The 20000-nt window shown below is 44.4% G+C and overlaps 1 protein-coding gene across 3 annotated transcripts in view; it reads left to right on the top strand.

The window, feature by feature from the left end:
• Nucleotides 1-20000, top strand: part of LOC135508951 (pleckstrin homology domain-containing family A member 5-like) — a 295193-nt gene that overhangs the window by 22357 nt on the left and 252836 nt on the right. Inside the window, exon 4 of one of the 3 annotated variants that reach the window (XM_064929190.1) lies at nt 1-217. This exon is cut by the window's left edge and continues 1091 nt beyond it. The exons of the other annotated variants lie outside the window; for them this stretch is intronic. The gene's annotated coding sequence lies outside the window, so the exon portion shown is untranslated. Of the gene's footprint in view, nt 218-20000 lie in introns of those variants that run through there. 3 annotated transcript variants of the gene reach the window in all.

A 20000-nucleotide genomic window follows, 5' to 3' on the forward strand; every position in this document is an offset into this window, starting at 1 on the left:
ATATGCCGATATGTAACTATTGTTTTTTTGTTGTTGTTGCCCCATCACTACTAATCATTTTGACCTTCGTCATTGTCAGAGTCGTGTGTGTGTGTGTGTAGGTGGCAGGGAAGTCAGACGCAGGAGAATCAAACTGAATGTAATGGAGTTATTTAATAACGATAAACGAAACATAACTCCAACACTAAATGTAACAATAAAACAAAGTGGGTACGAGGACCCGTCGCGCACCAATACAACACTGAGTAACACGTCGCGCACCAATACAACACTGAGTAACACGTCGCGCACCAATACAACACTGAGTAACACGTCGCGCACCAATACAACACTGAGTAACCCGTCGCGCACCAATACAACACTGAGTAACCCGTCGCGCACCAATACAACACTGAGTAACACGTCGTGCACCAATACAACACTGAGTAACACGTCGCGCACCAATACAACACTGAGTAACCCGTCGCGCACCAATACAACACTGAGTAACACGTCGCGCACCAATACAACACTGAGTAACCCGTCGCGCACCAATACAACACTGAGTAACACGTCGCGCACCAATACAACACTGAGTAACACGTCGCGCACCAATACAACACTGAGTAACACGTCGCGCACCAATACAACACTGAGTAACACGTCGCGCACCAATACAACACTGAGTAACCCGTCAGCCCACCAATACAACACTGAGTAACACGTCGCACCACCAATACAACACTGAGTAACCCGTCGCGCACCAATACAACACTGAGTAACACCTCACCCACCAATACAACACTGAGTAACACCTCGCGCACCAATACAACACTGAGTAACACGTCGCGCACCAATACAACACTGAGTAACACCTCGCGCACCAATACAACACTGAGTAACACGTCGCGCACCAATACAACACTGAGTAACACCTCGCGCACCAATACAACACTGAGTAACACGTCGCGCACCAATACAACACTGAGTAACACGTCGCACCAATACAACACTGAGTAACCCGTCGCGCACCAATACAACACTGAGTAACACGTCGCACACCAATACAACACTGAGTAACCGTCGCGCACCAATACAACACTGAGTAACCCGTCGCGCACCAATACAACACTGAGTAACACGTCGCACCAATACAACACTGAGTAACACGTCGCGCACCAATACAACACTGAGTAACCGTCGCGCACCAATACAACACTGAGTAACCGTCGCGCACCAATACAACACTGAGTAACCCGTCGTCGCACCAATACAACACTGAGTAACCCGTCGCGCACCAATACAACACTGAGTAACACGTCGCGCACCAATACAACACTGAGTAACCCGTCGCGCACCAATACAACACTGAGTAACACGTCGCGCACCAATACAACACTGAGTAACCCGTCGCGCACCAATACAACACTGAGTAACACCTCGCCCACCAATACAACACTGAGTAACACGTCGCGCACCAATACAACACTGAGTAACACCTCGCGCACCAATACAACACTGAGTAACACGTCGCGCACCAATACAACACTGAGTAACACCTCGCGCACCAATACAACACTGAGTAACACCTCGCCCACCAATACAACACTGAGTAACACGTCGCGCACCAATACAACACTGAGTAACACCTCGCGCACCAATACAACACTGAGTAACACGTCGCGCACCAATACAACACTGAGTAACACCTCGCGCACCAATACAACACTGAGTAACACCTCGCGCACCAATACAACACTGAGTAACCCGTCGCGCACCAATACAACACTGAGTAACACCTCGCCCACCAATACAACACTGAGTAACACGTCGCGCACCAATACAACACTGATTAACACCTCGCGCACCAATACAACACTGAGTAACACGTCGCGCACCAATACAACACTGAGTAACACCTCGCGCAAATACAACACTGAATAACAAACAATCTCTGACAATACACATGAGTAACACAGAGGGTTAATACAACACTGAGTAACACCTGGGATCAATACAACACTGTGTAACACCTCGGAAATACAACACTGAGTAACAACCAATACAACACTGAAACACCTGGATCAATACATGGCTGAGTAACACGTCGCGCACCAATACAACACTGAGTAACACGTCGCGCACCAATACAACACTGAGTAACATTGAGTACAACACTGAGTAACACGTCGCGCACCAATACAACACTGAGTAACCCGTCGCGCACCAATACAACACTGAGTAACACGTAAGCACCAATACAACACTGAGTAACCCGTCGCGCACCAATACAACACTGAGTAACACGTCGCGCACCAATACAAACAACACTGAATAACAAACAATCTCTGACAAAGACATTAGGGGAAACAGAGGGTTAAGTACACAACAGGTAATGAATGGGATTGAAACCAGGTGTGTAGGAAGACAAGACAAAACCAATGGAAAATGAAAACTGGATCAACATGGCTGGAAGACTGACTGAGCGGAGTCCCGGGGAGAGTCATTGATTTTTATGTTAGGCCTACTGTCATTTCAGAGAACAGTTCCTGATTGGAGGTAAGCATAGTGTGTATTAGAGAGGCAAATCTGAACACCCCAGTCGTCCTCACTAACACCATGCAGTTATTCTCTATGGCTGCTGTATCACTCATAACAAGGCTTTAAAGATCTGCAGGAGGACAGCGGAGGCGAGGAGCAAAATGTCGCAGTCTCTGAGCGGAGGGGGATTTGTCTTTTCATTTTGATGAGTGACACTAGTAGCTATAAATTGAAGAGAATTCCCCAGTCAGAGGAACTCTGACTGCAATGGGATGACAGTCTGGCTGGCAGACAGACGACCTGTGGAATGAATGAATGGGCCGCCAGGCAGACACCTATCTCATTTCAGTCTGAGGGAAAGGGAAAGGGGGATTCCTAGTCAGTTGTCCAACTGAATGAATTCAACTGAAAAGTGTCTTCCACATTTAACCCAACCCCTCTGAATCAGAGAGTTACGGGGGGGGGGGGGGGGCTGCCATAATCAACATCCACGTCTTCGGCGCCCGGGGAACAGTGGAGGGGGATTGGTTTGTGTGTCTCTCTCTGGCTCTGTCTGTGTGTCTGAGCTGTAGCAGCAGAGCCCTGTGCTGGCTCTACCTGTCTGGCGTCAGAGAGAGCAGGAAGTGGCGGGCGGATGTCTGGATTCATCACACACAGGGATGTAAAGCAGCCCAGGTCTGTCCCTATGACATGACACTTACCAGATGCCTTGATCCAATGCCACAGGGAGTGCAATTGCAGTGATGTCCGGGGGGGGGTGGATGCAGTGTTCGTATGTTTGCAGTAGCTGCTTTGTTGTTGTAAAATTCCAACGGACGTGGCAGTTTCACCATTAAGGATTTCAGCTTTAAAAGCACACGCATGGACACAAGGGAGACTTTGCTGTATTCAAACGGCACCGACTGCAAAGGACTGAGGGAGTGTTTACGCTGTCCTTGGCAGGGAGCAGTTCCTGACAGACTGTTGTTCCCACGAACCGTTGTTGCTGCTGATGAACACACAACTCAGGAAAAGGGATATAGTACTATTGAATCTGGCTCGGTTGTTCATGGTCGTCTCTGTTTTTCTCTGCCTCTCTGCCATCGTCTCATTTAAAAATCTCTTTCCTTTGGCTTTGAGTCTGGATGCTGTTGCTGACGGCCCGGGCTTCGGGATACAGTCAATCAGTGAGCTTTGAGCTGCTCATTCAAACCACACCCCCTGCTCTCTCATGCTTTTCAGTCTCTGTGGGGTCACAGCCATCTGGCAACCACTGAAACGCACGTGTGTGTGTTTGTGTGTGTGTGTGTGTGTGTGTGTGTGTGTGTGTGGTTCAGTATATAGACCTAGATAGTGGTTCAGTATATAGACCTAGATAGTGGTTCAGGATATAGACCTAGATAGTGGTTCAGGATATAGACCTAGATAGTGGTTCAGGATATAGACCTAGATAGTGGTTCATTCTCCAGGGTTCAGTTTATAGACCTAGATAGTGGTTCAGTATATAGACCTAGATAGTGGTTCAGTATATAGACCTAGATAGTGGTTCAGTATATAGACCTAGATAGTGGTTCAGGATATAGACCTAGATAGTGGTTCAGGATATAGACCTAGATAGTGGTTCAGTATATAGACCTAGATAGTGGTTCAGTATATAGACCTAGATAGTGGTTCATTCTCCAGGGTTCAGTATATAGACCTAGATAGTGGTTCAGTATATAGACCTAGATAGTGGTTCAGTATATAGACCTAGATAGTGGTTCAGTATATAGACCTAGATAGTGGTTCATTCTCCAGGGTTCAGTATATAGACCTAGATAGTGGTTCAGTATATAGACCTAGTTAGTGGTTCATTCTCCAGGGTTCAGCATATAGACCTAGATAGTGGTTCAGTATATAGACCTAGATAGTGTTCAGTATATAGACCTAGTTAGTGGTTCATTCTCCAGGGTTCAGCATATAGACCTAGATAGTGGTTCAGTATATAGACCTAGATAGTGGTTCAGTATATAGACCTAGATAGTGGTTCAGTATATAGACCTAGATAGTGGTTCAGTATATAGACCTAGATAGTGGTTCAGTATATAGACCTAGATAGTGGTTCATTCTCCAGGGTTCAGTATATAGACCTAGATAGTGGTTCAGTATATAGACCTAGATAGTGGTTCAGGATATAGACCTAGATAGTGGTTCAGTATATAGACCTAGTTAGTGGTTCATTCTCCAGGGTTCAGTATATAGACCTAGATAGTGGTTCAGTATATAGACCTAGATAGTGGTTCATTCTCCAGGGTTCAGTATATAGACCTAGATAGTGGTTCAGTATATAGACCTAGATAGTGGTTCAGGATATAGACCTAGTTAGTGGTTCAGGATATAGACCTAGATAGTGGTTCAGGATATAGACCTAGTTAGTGGTTCAGTATATAGACCTAGATAGTGGTTCAGATAGTGGTTCAGGATATAGACCTAGATAGTGGTTCATTCCTCAGTATATAGACAGGGTTCAGTATATAGACCTAGATAGTGGTTCAGTATATAGACCTAGATAGTGGTTCAGTATATAGACCTAGATAGTGGTTCAGTATATAGACCTAGATAGTGGTTCAGTATATAGACCTAGATAGTGGTTCAGTATATAGACCTAGATAGTGGTTCATTCTCCAGGGTTCAGTATATAGACCTAGATAGTGGTTCAGTATATAGACCTAGATAGTGGTTCAGGATATAGACCTAGTTAGTGGTTCACCTAGATAGTGGTTCAGTATATAGACCTAGGTGGTTCAGATAGACCTAGATAGTTTCAGTATATAGACCTAGATAGTGGTTCAGTATATAGACCTAGATAGTGGTTCAGTATATAGACCTAGATAGTGGTTCAGTATGTAGACCTAGATAGTGGTTCATTCTCCAGGGTTCAGTATATAGACCTAGATAGTGGTTCAGTATATAGACCTAGATAGTGGTTCAGGATATAGACCTAGACCCTAGTTAGTGGTTCATTCTCCAGGGTTCAGTATATAGACCTAGATAGTGGTTCAGTATATAGACCTAGATAGTGGTTCATTCTCCAGTTCAGTATAGACCTAGATAGTGGTTCAGTATATAGACCTAGATAGTGGTTCAGGATATAGACCTAGATAGTGGTTCAGTATATAGACCTAGATAGTGGTTCAGTATATAGACCTAGATAGTGGTTCAGGATATAGACCTAGATAGTGGTTCAGTATATAGACCTAGTTAGTGGTTCATTCTCCAGGGTTCAGTATATAGACCTAGATAGTGGTTCAGTATATAGACCTAGATAGTGGTTCAGTATATAGACCTAGATAGTGGTTCAGTATGTAGACCTAGATAGTGGTTCATTCTCCAGGGTTCAGTATATAGACCTAGATAGTGGTTCAGTATATAGACCTAGATAGTGGTTCAGGATATAGACCTAGATAGTGGTTCAGTATATAGACCTAGTTAGTGGTTCATTCTCCAGGGTTCAGTATATAGACCTAGATAGTGGTTCAGTATATAGACCTAGATAGTGGTTCATTCTCTAGGGTTCAGTATATAGACCTAGATAGTGGTTCAGTATATAGACCTAGATAGTGGTTCAGTATATAGACCTAGTTAGTGGTTCAGTGGTTAGTGGTTCAGTATATAGACCTAGATAGTGGTTCAGTATATAGACCTAGATAGTGGTTCAGTATATAGACCTAGATAGTGGTTCAGTATATAGACCTTCAGTATATAGACCTAGATAGTGGTTCAGTATATAGACCTAGATAGTGGTTCAGTATATATACCTAGATAGTGGTTCAGTATATAGACCTAGATAGTGGTTCAGTATATAGACCTAGATAGTGGTTCAGGATATAGACCTAGATAGTGAATCAATCTTGGGGGCTTCAAACCCTCTTACCGTAGCAGGGCTGGCCGTTCTGTTTCTGTAGAGCTGTTGTGCTGATCCTAACGTAGTATAATCTGTCTGGTAATCTGCTATGTCTGAGCCTAGTGCAGTGGTTCTCAATCCTGGTCCTGGGGGCCCAAAGGGGTGCACATGTTTGTTTTCGTCCTAGACCTACACAGTTGATGTAATCGAGGTGTTAAGTGCGAAAGGCAAAAAAACAAAGAATTGCACACATTTGGGTCCCCGGGACCAGGATTGAGTTCCAGCGGCCTAGAGTCTAGAACCGTCCTTCTCATGGTGATCTTGGACTGGCCAGATCATCAAGGGACAGTTGGTTAGTTTTGGAAACTGCAGCTGGTTGGTGTTTTTTTTGGTTTTATTTGATTGTGTGAGCGTGTGTGTGTGTGTGTGTGTGTGTGTGTGAGAGTCTTATGCTGGCCAGGTTGAATCAAGGGAAAGACTGATAAGGACAGTTGGGTATTGGGAGCCGTAGCTGTTGTGTTTTTCTTCTGATTATCATGGATGCTTTCAGTATTCGATATGTTTCTGTCTTTGTAGATCTTCATTTCTCCCCAAAATGTTTTAATATATATTTTTTTAACTTCTGTGTATGATTTTGAATGTTTCTCGATAGGTCTGCCAGCTTGTTTCCAGGTGTGTGCCACTCTCCTAGCCACTGCCTGGTTCTGAATCCTCTGATCTCCCTCTACCAGTAAACACACTGACAACAAATACAGCGCATCCCAATCCAGTTGTTCTCCAGATGGTCTGTGATGATTAGGGGGCTTTTGGAAACCATCACACGGCCCAAATGCTCTGCAGCTGGGAGCTCTTGGTTGTTGGAACCACTGTGTTAGAAATGGGCAGGAAGGGCTTGGAACAGGGAACTGTTTCCTCAGACAAAATTGTTACAAATTCAGTCCCCTCCCCTTTATGCATATTGTGATCTGCTGATCACACAGGGACGGTTGTACTGGACATGGAACTGGACGGGTCATATGTAATCTCTTAACAGATAGGCTTCATGTAAATAGTACTGGTTCACCTAACCAGCCACCCTTCTCCCATGCGACTAGCCCTCTAACACTACATGGTACGTAGTACAGTGTTTCCCCTAGGAGTTTTTGTTTGTTAGCAGCGTTGGCGGCTTGGGTGTTCCTGATACTTACGTCTACACTTCCAGGATTATGAAATAGCTAGTTACGTTGGGGGTTTCTAAGGACAATCTGATGTTGTAACTTGGATTTTTTTGTTACACTATTTTTTGTGGCGGCTGCGATTTAGCAGTTCCGCTGTGCCGCTTCTACATGAATGATAGGGGAAACACTGGTATTGCATCGCTGGTGTGTGACAAGCCATCCAGACAAGAAGCTCCTTACATCAGAGCATAGCAAGAGAGACAAATAACCCTACTCAACAAATAGCCCTACTCAACAAATACCCTACTCAACAAATAGCCCTACTCAACAAATAGACCTACTCAACAAATAGACCTACTCAACAAATAGCCCTACTCAACAAATAGCCCTACCAACAAATAGCTCAACAAATAGACCTACTCAACAAATAGCCCTACTCAACAAATAGCCCTACTCAACAAATAGACCTACTCAACAAATAGCCCTACTCAACAAATAGACCTACTCAACAAATATACCTACTCAACAAATAGACCTACTCAACAAATAGCCCTACTCAACAAATAGCCCTACTCAACAAATAGCCCTACTCAACAAATAGCCCTACTCAACAAATAGCCCTACTCAACAAATAGCCCTACTCAACAAATAGCCCTACTCAACAAATAGCAAACAAATAGCCCTACTCAACAAATAGACTCAACAAATAGCCCTACTCAACAAATAGACCTACTCAACAAATAGCCCTACTCAACAAATAGCCCTACTCAACAAATAGCCCTACCTACTCAACAAATAGACCTACTACTCAACAAATAGCCCTACTCAACAAATAGCCCTACTCAACAAATAGCCCTACTCAACAAATAGCCCTACTCAACAAATAGCCCTACTCAACAAATAGCCCTACTCAACAAATAGCCCTACTCAACAAATAGCCCTACTCAACAAATAGCCCTACTCAACAAATAGCCCTACTCAACAAATAGCCCTACTCAACAAATAGCCCTACTCAACAAATAGCCCTACTCAACAAATAGCCCTACTCAACAAATAGCCCTACTCAACAAATAGCCCTACTCAACAAATAGCCCTACTCAACAAATAGCCCTACTCAACAAATAGCCCTACTCAACAAATAGCCCTACTCAACAAATAGCCCTACTCAACAAATCAACAAATAGCCCTACTCAACAAATAGCCCTACTCAACAAATAGCCCTACTCAACAAATAGCCCTACTCAACAAATAGCCCTACTCAACAAATAGCCCTACTCAACAAATAGCCCTACTCAACAAATAGCCCTACTCAACAAATAGCCCTACTCAACATCATCACCTAAAGTGCTTTCGGCCCTGCAGCCTTCTTCCTCCCTGCATCTCTCTGCCTCTATGTGAAGCACTTGCTTATCAATGCAGGTGGGTGGCTGGCCATGGTGTCTTGAGAGAGTTCTGTAGCCAAGTAAGAGAGGGCTACTTGAGGCCATCATACTCCCATAGGAGGCTGGTCAAAAGGATATAAGGAATGTCGTTGTTTTTTTTGTGATGCAACCAGTAGCAGCAATATAATCCTCCTTGCCCTGGGGTGACTCTCTCTCTCTCTCTCTCTCTCTCTCTCTCTCTCTGACTGACTCTGCTGTGAGTTCATTACCACCACTACTGCAGTCCATACAAATGAGAGAGTCATCTCAACCGGTGACAGAGACATTACATGACATTAGGCTGCATGAATCAGGCTGTGTCACACTGTCACTGTGATTGTGCATGTGTTTTTCTGCTGATAGATAATGGTAGTAATGGGCTAATGTAGTGAGCGTATTTACCACTTACCAGTGATGGTGCTGCTGTTCAAATGCTGTTCTCTCTCTGTGACCAGACAAAAACCAGACCCACCCAACCCCAGACAGGTGTCTGGAAGACTAATAATTCAATCTGCATCGCTGAAGTGTTACTTATTCCACTAGAGAAAAATAAAGTAATCTGACCCCAATTTGTCGACTGGTTGATTGTTTGTTTGGTCGATACAGTATGTAAATCAAATCAAATCAAATGTTATTTGTCACATACACAACGGTTAGCAGATGTTAATGTGAGTGTTTGCGAAATGCTTATGCTTCTAGTTCCGACAATGCAGTGATAACCAACGAGTAATCTAACCTAACAATTTACGTAACGTTTACCGTGAATGCAGTCTCCTCTAAAGCGAGAGCGCTGTCCGAATAACTCATACTAGCATACTGTATATTTAAACGGCGTATTATGTACTCACTGCAACACAGTAGCGGCTCCTGATTGGCTGAGTAGGTGGAGTCGAGTGAGGGTGGATTTTTCCAAATTCAACAGTCATCCCATCGCATTAATCAGCCTGATAATAGCTCATTTCCAATTAGATTCATTTCTCTAAACTTTGAATAGAATAGGAATGTAATGAATTATAGGCTTCCTCAGGCTGGTTATAGGTTATAGGACTATCACATTCAACCTAATGGAGTTAAGGCCTATTCAGGCTGGTTATATATCACATTCAATCTATACCGTAGCCCATAGGGCCCATCTATCCTATTTAAAACCATCTATCCTATTTAAAACCATCTATCCTATTTAAAACCATCTATCCTATTTAAAACCATCTATCCTATTTAAAACCATGTATCCTATTTAAAACCATCTATCCTATTTAAAACCATGTATCCTATTTAAAACCATCTATCCTACTTAAAACCATCTATCCTATTTAAAACCATGTATCCTATTTAAAACCATCTATCCTATTTAAAACCATCTATCCTATGTATCCTATTTAAAACCATCTATCCTATTTAAACCCATCTATCCTATTTAAACCCATCTATCCTATTTAAAACCATCTATCCTATTTAAAACCATGTATCCTATTTAAAACCATCTATCCTATTTAAAACCATCTATCCTATTTAAACCCATCTATCCTATTTAAAACCATGTATCCTATTTAAAACCATCTATCCTATTTAAAACCATCTATCCTATTTAAAACCATCTATCCTATTTAAAACCATGTATCCTATTTAAAACCATCTATCCTATTTAAAACCATCTATCCTATTTAAAACCATATATCCTACTTAAAACCATGTATCCTATTTAAAAACATGTATCCTATTTAAAACCATCTATCCTACTTAAAACCATCTATCCTATTTAAAACCATATATCCTACTTAAAACCATGTATCCTATTTAAAAACATGTATCCTACTTAAAACCATGTATCCTATTTAAAACCATGTATCCTATTTAAAACCATGTATCCTATTTAGAAAGGACTGAAGACAGAAACAGATGATTTGATTACATTTCAACTAATTTATTACTGCCATTCTCTATCAATTAAATCCAATATCCTCCTGGTACACACACAAAAACATTTCAAATGTTCAAATCAACAGGCTTTGCCCAGAAAGGTCGGATGCATTGCAAATTCAGAACCACTGAACAGTAACATAACATAAACTAAAGCTCTGATAAATGGGAACGAGATCAGAATGGCTGCTAAGGCTTGATCCATAAATTAAATAATGCAATAGGTAGCTGAGCCCACAAACCTAAAACAAGCCATATGTTCAAATCAAAAGGCCTAATTAACATGACGTCACAGCCACATCCCCAGGTGTCGACACATTCAGAAATCAAAAGGCCTAATTAACATGACGTCACAGCCACATCCCCCAGGTGTCGACACATTCAGAAATCAAAAGATGGTTTAGTATTTCGTTTAAAAGCTCTGACGAAGGCCAAGAGAACAAACACTTATTTTCAATGAGAAAGAAAACAGAAATCCACTTTGGGTCTAAAATAAAAATAGTTCTGTTTTCAAAGATGTAGTCTGCAAAGATGTAGTCTGCAAAGATGTAGTCTGCAAAGATGTAGTCTGCAAAGATGTAGTCTGCAAAGATGTAGTCTGCAAAGATGTAGTCTGCAACGATGTAGTCTGCAGAGATGTAGTCTGCAAAGATGTAGTCTGCAAAGATGTAGTCTGCAAAGATGTAGTCTGCAAAGATGTAGTCTGCAAAGTCTGCAAAGGTGTAGTCTGCAAAGGTGTAGTCTGCAAAGGTGTAGTCTGCAAAGGTGTAGTCTGCAAAGGTGTAGTCTGCAAAGATGTAGTCTGCAACGATGTAGTCTGCAACGATGTAAAGGTGTAGTCTGCAAAGGTGTAGTCTGCAAGAGGTGTAGTCTGCAAAGGTGTAGTCTGCAAAGGTGTAGTCTGCAAAGGTGTAGTCTGCAAAGGTGTAGTCTGCAAAGGTGTAGTCTGCAAAGGTGTAGTCTGCAAAGGTGTAGTCTGCAAAGGTGTAGTCTGCAAAGGTGTGCAGTCTGCAAAGTCTGGTGTGTAGTCTGCAAATGTAGTGTGTAGTCTGCAAAGGTGTAGTCTGCAAAGGATGTGTAGTCTGCAAATGATCTGCAGAGATGCAATACAGAACAAGAGAACAAGCTTCGCTATTCGGCATATTCCAAGTTAAGCAGTCTAGTATTGTTGTCTGGCTACTTGAAGAGAACTAGGGCCTATCACTCGGAGCCCCCTCTACCAATGCATTGCGGAAAAGAGTGCATCGGATTTTACTCGACGAAGAGCCAAAATTAGTACAACATCCTGGCATTTAAACCATACATGATTTAAAAAAAATTCACATACTATAAACATTCTATTTTCTCACACTGCGAATGCGTCATGCGTGGTTGCGTTGTTGACCCCGCTATTCATTGATTTCGGTAGCGCGTCCCCATGTCTAATTGATCAGCTGTTGTCAAAGCTAAAATTAGTATGACATCTGGGCATTTAAAGTATACTAGAACTTTTTTTTTTAAATGTCACATACTACTAAAGTTGAATTTGTCTGCATACTCAAATGGCCTACTATTTAGGATGCAAGTATGGGTATTTGGACACCGGCGATACTTTTACATTTCAATCACGCTGTAAAGCTAAACTTCTGCAATGCTGATGGGAGTAGAGCCCGAAGCTAACATTTTATCACTGTGGAGGCACAGGAGAGGAGCGCTTTTGTGGTTAAAGTTGTAAATCAAGGGGATGAAATACTGTAGAACTAAAAATAAATGAATGCTGGATAGAAAAATGTTGAAAACTGCCTTTGCACAACCAAACTTCCAGAAGTAATTGAGACACTCTCATGTATTGGAAACATGTTAAAATCCAAAAAATTCAACTCACCGTCTTTTTCCACTGCTACTGATTCTATTCTAGTCCCAGGTCTATTTGTGACGTCTTGCCAACTCCTATGCTTGTTGTCATTGGCCGTAGAAGTTGGCAAGACCACACAAACAGATAGCCAGACGAGTGCTTAATTCTATGCTGTGTTAGAAAACGAATGAATACCAAAAGCCTCAACACCTGTGGGGACTGATATTGTTATGAAATTGTCCTGGCATGTTGTCCAATGGTACTAACTAATACAAGTTGTTGTAAGCAATGACAAGTGGCATTTCAAACAGCTCCCCAGAGTTCCCTCCGTCTGTTCCGGGGTCAGCCGACTCACGTGCGACAGATAGTCAGTCAGTAGTGGCGCTCAGTCTTGCCCAGAACCCTCATGACATGTTTGAGTTGGATGGAAAGAGCAGGCAGTGTCTCAGACAACAGGGAGAACTCCAATGCCTTGCCCATCACATGCAGAGTTCCATAGAGAGTGTCAGCTTGGCTGTTTTCTCTCTGGCTCAGTGGGCTGGAGTCTTTACGTCCACCATATTAGCTACACAAATCTGTTGCTGGCCCGTGGCAATAAAGTTGATCAAAACACCCTTTCTGTGTGAGAGAGGATGGGTGGGTGAGAGTAGAGAGAGAGAGGAGAGAGAAAGAGAGAGAGAGAGTGAGAGAGGATGGGTGGGTGAGAGTAGGGAGTAAAAGAGAGAGAGGGTGGGTAGGTGAGAGTAGGGGTAGAAGAGAGAGAGAGAGAGAGGTGGGTGAGAGTAGGGGTGAGAGAGAGACAGAGAGAGGGGGTGGGGTGGGTGCGAGTAGGGTTGAGAGAGAGACAGAGAGAGAGAGAGAGAGAGAGAGGGTGGGCGAGAGTAGGGGTGAGAGAGAGAGAGAGGTTGGGTGAAAGTAGGGGTAGGAGAGAGAGAGGGGTGGGTTGAGAGAGGCAGAGAGAGACAGAGAGGGGGTGGGGTGGGTGAGAGTAGGGGTGAGAGAGAGAGAGAAACAGAGACAGAGAGAGGGGGTGGGGAGAGAGAGAGAGAGAGAGAGAGAGGGGTTGGGTGTGCTGCTATTCACAGAATGGTGTGCTGCTATTCACAGAATGGTGTGCTGCTATTATTCACAGAGTGGTGTGCTGCTATTATTCACAGAGTGGTGTGCTGCTATTATTCACAGAGTGGTGTGCTGCTATTATTCACAGAGTGGTGTGCTGCTATTATTCACAGAGTGGTGTGCTGCTATTATTCACAGAGTGGTGTGCTGCTATTATTCACAGAGTGGTGTGCTGCTATTATTCACAGAGTGGTGTGCTGCTATTATTCACAGAGTGGTGTGCTGCTATTATTCACAGAGTGGTGTGCTGCTATTATTCACAGAGTGGTGTGCTGCTATTATTCACAGAGTGGTGTGCTGCTATTATTCACAGAGTGGTGTGCTGCTATTATTCACAGAGTGGTGTGCTGCTATTATTCACAGAGTGGTGTGCTGCTATTATTCACAGAGTGGTGTGCTGCTATTATTCACAGAGTGGTGTGCTGCTATTATTCACAGAGTGGTGTGCTGCTATTATTCACAGAGTGGTGTGCTGCTATTCACAGAGTGGTGTGCTGCTATTATTCACAGAGTGGTGTGCTGCTATTATTCACAGAGTGGTGTGCTGCTATTCACAGAGTGGTGTGCTGCTATTCACAGAGTGGTGTGCTGCTATTCACAGAGTGGTGTGCTGCTATTCACAGAGTGGTGTGCTGCTATTCACAGAGTGGTGTGCTGACTCTGCTGCAGTGGTATGCGAGTCTATTGTACTGCATAGCAGCTGTGTTCATGTTGTTCATGTTTTTGCACTCGTCCTAGTGGGTTTGTCTATTTAAATGGCAACTGAACCTCAAGGTTAACCTGGGTTATTTACAAGCATGGCATTGTGGTTGCTATTTCTTTCTAGGCCCTCTGCTGGTAGTTTTAGTGAATTCACCCTCTGCTTAGACTATTCGACTCTTCTGTCTGCTACTGGTAACTGACCTATAATCAGAGAGATAGTGGGGTTGACCTGGATTCAAACCTAATGACTCTGCTTCACTATAACTTCCAACGGGACAATTCAGTTGGATCCAGGCCACTGTGGACTGGTTGTTTATTTAGGGGAGACTCACGAGCCCTCAGTGAGGAGAATGCAGAGAGAGAGAAAGACAGGAAGGAAGGAGCTCCTTGACTGGAAGAGTTTTGAGCTGTTGACCGTTGCCCCTGTGGAAACTCACCTATTGGCGAGGCCTCATCGGTGTGTATATAATGGCCCTCAGTGTAGATGCAGACCTCTCTTGAGTTGTTGCCTCTGGGCTCTGGGCTGTGAACAGTGGCCGCTGGGCTGTGAACAGTGGCCGCTGGGCTGTGAACAGTGGCCTCTGGGCTGTGAACAGTGGCCTCTGGGCTCTGGGCTGTGAACAGTGGCCGCTGCGCTGTGAACAGTTGCCGCTGGGCTCTGGGCTGTGAACAGTGGCCGCTGGGCTGTGAACAGTGGCCTCTGGGCTGTGAACAGTGGCCTCTGGGCTCTGGGCTGTGAACAGTGGCCGCTGCGCTGTGAACAGTGGCCGCTGGGCTCTGGGCTGTGAACAGTGGCCTCTGGGCTGTGGGCTGTGAACAGTGGCTGCTGGGCTGTGAACAGTGGCCGCTGGGCTCTGGGCTGTGAACAGTGGCCGCTGGGCTGTGAACAGTTGCCGCTGGGCTGTGAACAGTGGCCGCTGGGCTCTGGGCTGTGAACATTGGCCTCTGGGCTCTGGGCTGTGAACAGTGGCCGCTGGGCTCTGGGCTGTGAACAGTGGCCTCTGGGCTCTGGGCTGTGAACAGTGGCCTCTGGGCTCTGGGCTGTGAACAGTGGCCTCTGGGCTCTGGGCTGTGAACAGTGGCCTCTGGGCTCTGGGCTGTGAACAGTGGCCGCTGGGCTGTGGGCTGTGAACAGTGGCCGCTGGGCTCTGGGCTGTGAACAGTGGCCTCTGGGCTCTGGGCTGTGAACAGTGGCCACTGGGCTCTGGGCTGTGAACAGTGGCCGCTGGGCTGTGAACAGTGGCCGCTGGGCTGTGAACAGTGGCCTCTGGGCTGTGAACAGTGGCCACTGGGCTCTGGGCTGTGAACAGTGGCCACTGGGCTGTGAACAGTGGCCTCTGGGCTCTGGGCTGTGAACAGTGGCCACTGGGCTGTGAACAGTGGCCTCTGGGCTCTGGGCTGTGAACAGTTGCCGCTGGGCTCTGGGCTGTGAACAGTGGCCTCTGGGCTGTGGGCTGTGAACAGTGGCTGCTGGGCTGTGAACAGTGGCCGCTGGGCTCTGGGCTGTGAACAGTGGCCGCTGGGCTGTGAACAGTTGCCGCTGGGCTGTGAACAGTGGCCGCTGGGCTCTGGGCTGTGAACATTGGCCTCTGGGCTCTGGGCTGTGAACAGTGGCCGCTGGGCTCTGGGCTGTGAACAGTGGCCTCTGGGCTCTGGGCTGTGAACAGTGGCCTCTGGGCTCTGGGCTGTGAACAGTGGCCTCTGGGCTCTGGGCTGTGAACAGTTGGCGCTGGGCAACATTTGTTTCCATTCTTTCTTTATGGAAGTGGTACTCAAGGCAGAGTCATTAGTCATTCATTGAGTCATTAACTGACAGTGTCAATGTGTACACAAGTAGTAACACTCCCTGGTCTGCTGTGTATGTGCAACACTCCCCAACACTCCCCATTCCGTGAGTGTCTGGCTAAAACTAGGACTGAGCTGACCTGGCACTCTACGATAGTATATAGGCTTTACGTAGTGAGGCTGTCAGAATGTTCTGGAAATATATACACAATCCTGTATATCATGGATTTTTCATACAACACTATCAATGTCATTCATCTGCAATAAAGGCCTCTCCTTCAAAGTGCCATCTTTACACAATTAGGAACTGGGTTTCTTGTCTGTTTAGCATTAAGGATTAGCCTAACTGTAGTGATGTAGTGAGCCACAGCTGTTCACTCTGGCTTAAATATCCCCACAGCCCCGAGGAGGAACTCTATAGCGTTAACAGGGAAATAGTGAGAAGGACACAAACACACATCATGCAGACTCAGAGAGTTACACACAGAGTAGGAGAGGTTTGTGTATTATATAAGGAACCTCAAGTTATGGTTTTCTCACCCATACTTAGGTGCCGATACGCTATGTATTGCGATTCTCGTGATTCTATATGTATTGCGATTCTCACGATTCTATATGTATTGCGATTCTCGTGATTCTATATGTATTGCGATTCTCACGATTCTATTTGTATTGCGATTCTCGTGATTCTATATGTATTGCGATTCTCGTGATTCTATATGTATTGCGATTCTCGTGATTCTATATGTATTGCGATTCTCACGATTCTATATGTATTGCGATTCTCGTGATTCTATATGTATTGCGATTCTCGTGATTCTATATGTATTGTGATTCTCGTGATTCTATATGTATTGCGATTCTCACGATTCTATATGTATTGTGATTCTCGTGATTCTATATGTATTGCGATTCTCGTGATTCTATATGTATTGTGATTCTCGTGATTCTATATGTATTGCGATTCTCGTGATTCTATATGTATTGTGATTCTCGTGATTCTATATGTATTGCGATTCTCGTGATTCTATATGTATTGCGATTCTCACGATTCTATATGTATTGCGATTCTCACGATTCTATATGTATTGCGATTCTCACGATTCTTTATGTATTGCGATTCGATAATGTGATTTTATTGCGTTTGACGTTCCAGATATTGCTCATCCTATGTTTGTTGCAGAGGGATAAGAGATATGATAAAAAAACGTTTTTATTTTTATTTTTAAATCAGTCATAGCAATAAATGTGCTGAAAGCAAATTGTCTCCCTATTTAAAAAAGAAGATGGAGGACTAGCTATGAAGGATAAATACTGGAGTTTTGGTGCAGGTACAGCCAACTAGCTACTAAGGATAAATACTGGAGTTTTGGTGCAGGTACAGCCAACTAGCTATGAAGGATAAATACTGGAGTTTTGGTGCAGGTACAGCCAACTAGCTACGAAGGATAAATACTGGAGTTTTGGTGCAGGTACAGCCATAAATTGGTGCAGGTACAGCCAACTAGCTATGAAGGATAAATACTGGAGTTTTGGTGCAGGTACAGCCAACTAGCTACGAAGGATAAATACTGGAGTTTTGGTGCAGGTACAGCCAACTAGCTACGAAGGATAAATACTGGAGTTTTGGTGCAGGTACAGCCAACTAGCTACGAAGGATAAATACTGGAGTTTTGGTGCAGGTACAGCCAACTAGCTACGAAGGATAAATACTGGAGTTTTGGTGCAGGTACAGCCAACTAGCTACGAAGGATAAATACTGGAGTTTTGGTGCAGGTACAGCCAACTAGCTACGAAGGATAAACACTGGAGTTTTGGTGCAGGTACACACACAACACACACACTGTGTGTGTGTACTGTGTTTGTGTTGTGTGTGTACTATGTGTGTACTGTGTGAACTGTGTGTGTGTACTGTGTTTGTGTTGTGTGTGTACTGTGTGTGTGCTGTGTGTGTGTTGTCTGTGTGTTGTGTGTGTACTGTGTGTTGTGTGTGTACTGTGTGTGTGTACTGTGTGTGTGTGTGTACTGTGTGTGTGTGTGTACTGTGTGTGTGTGTGTACTGTGTGTGTGTGTGTACTGTGTGTGTGTGTGTACTGTGTGTGTGTGTGTACTGTGTGTGTGTGTGTACTGTGTGTGTGTACTGTGTGTGGTGTGTGTGTGGTGTGTGTGTACTCTGTGTGTGTACTGTGTGTGTACTGTGTTTGTGTTGTGTGTGTACTATGTTTGTACTGTGTGTGTGCTGTGTGTGTGTTGTCTGTGTACTGTGTGTGTACTGTGTGTGTGTACTGTGTGTGTGTACTGTGTGTCTACTGTGTGTGTGTGTGTACTGTGTGTGTGTGTACTGTGTGTGTGTGTACTGTGTGTGTGTGTACTGTGTGTGTGTACTGTGTGTGTGTGTACTGTGTGTGTGTGTACTGTGTGTGTGTACTGTGTGTGTACTGTGTGTGTACTGTGTGTGTACTGTGTGTGTGTGTACTGTGTGTGTGTGTACTGTGTGTGTGTGTACTGTGTGTGTGTACTGTGTGTGTGTACTGTGTGTGTACTGTGTGTGCACTGTGTGTGTGTACTGTGTTTGTGTTGTGTGTGTACTCTGTGTGTGCTGTGTGTGTGTACTGTGTGTGTGTACTGTGTGTGTGTACTGTGTTTGTGTTGTGTGTGTACTATGTTTGTACTGTGTGTGTGCTGTGTGTGTGTTGTCTGTGTACTGTGTGTGTGTACTGTGTGTGTGTACTGTGTGTGTGTACTGTGTGTCTACTGTGTGTGTGTGTGTACTGTGTGTGTGTACTGTGTGTGTGTGTACTGTGTGTGTGTGTACTGTGTGTGTGTGTACTGTGTGTGTGTGTACTGTGTGTGTACTGTGTGTGTGTACTGTGTGTGTGTGTACTGTGTGTGTGTACTGTGTGTGTGTACTGTGTGTGTGTACTGTGTGTGTGTACTGTGTGTGTGTACTGTGTGTGTGTACTGTGTGTGTGTACTGTGTTTGTGTTGTGTGTGTACTCTGTGTGTGCTGTGTGTGTGTACTGTGTGTGTGTACTGTGTGTGTGTGTACTGTTTGTGTGTACTGTGTGTGTGTACTGTGTGTGTGTACTGTGTGTGTGTACTGTGTTTGTGTGTGTGTGTGTGTATGTTTGTACTGTGTGTGTGTACTGTGTGTGTTTGTGTGTGTGTACTGTGTGTGTGTACTGTGTGTGTGTGTGTGTGTGTGTACTGTGTGTGTGTACTGTGTGTGTGTACTGTGTGTGTGTACTGTGTGTGTGTGTGTGTGTGTGTACTATGTGTGTACTGTGTGTGTGCTGTGTGTGTACTGTGTGTGTGTACTGTGTGTGTGTACTGTGTGTGTGAACTGTGTGTGTGTACTGTGTTTGTGTTGTGTGTGTACTGTGTGTGTGCTGTGTGTGTGTGCTGTGTGTGTGTGCTGTGTGTGTGTACTGTGTGTGTACTGTGTGTGTACTGTGTGTGTACTGTGTGTGTGTACTGTGTTTGTGTTGTGTGTGTACTGTGTGTGTGTACTGTGTGTGTGTACTGTGTGTGTGTTGTGTGTGTACTATGTTTGTACTGTGTGTGTACTGTGTGTGTACTGTGTGTGTACTGTGTGTGTACTGTGTGTGTGTACTGTGTGTGTGTACTGTGTGTGTACTGTGTGTGTACTGTGTGTGTGAACTGTGTGTGTGTACTGTGTT

This window comes from Oncorhynchus masou, chromosome 22 (genome assembly GCF_036934945.1).
Source record: "Oncorhynchus masou masou isolate Uvic2021 chromosome 22, UVic_Omas_1.1, whole genome shotgun sequence".
NCBI classification, from domain to species: Eukaryota; Metazoa; Chordata; class Actinopteri; order Salmoniformes; family Salmonidae; genus Oncorhynchus; species Oncorhynchus masou.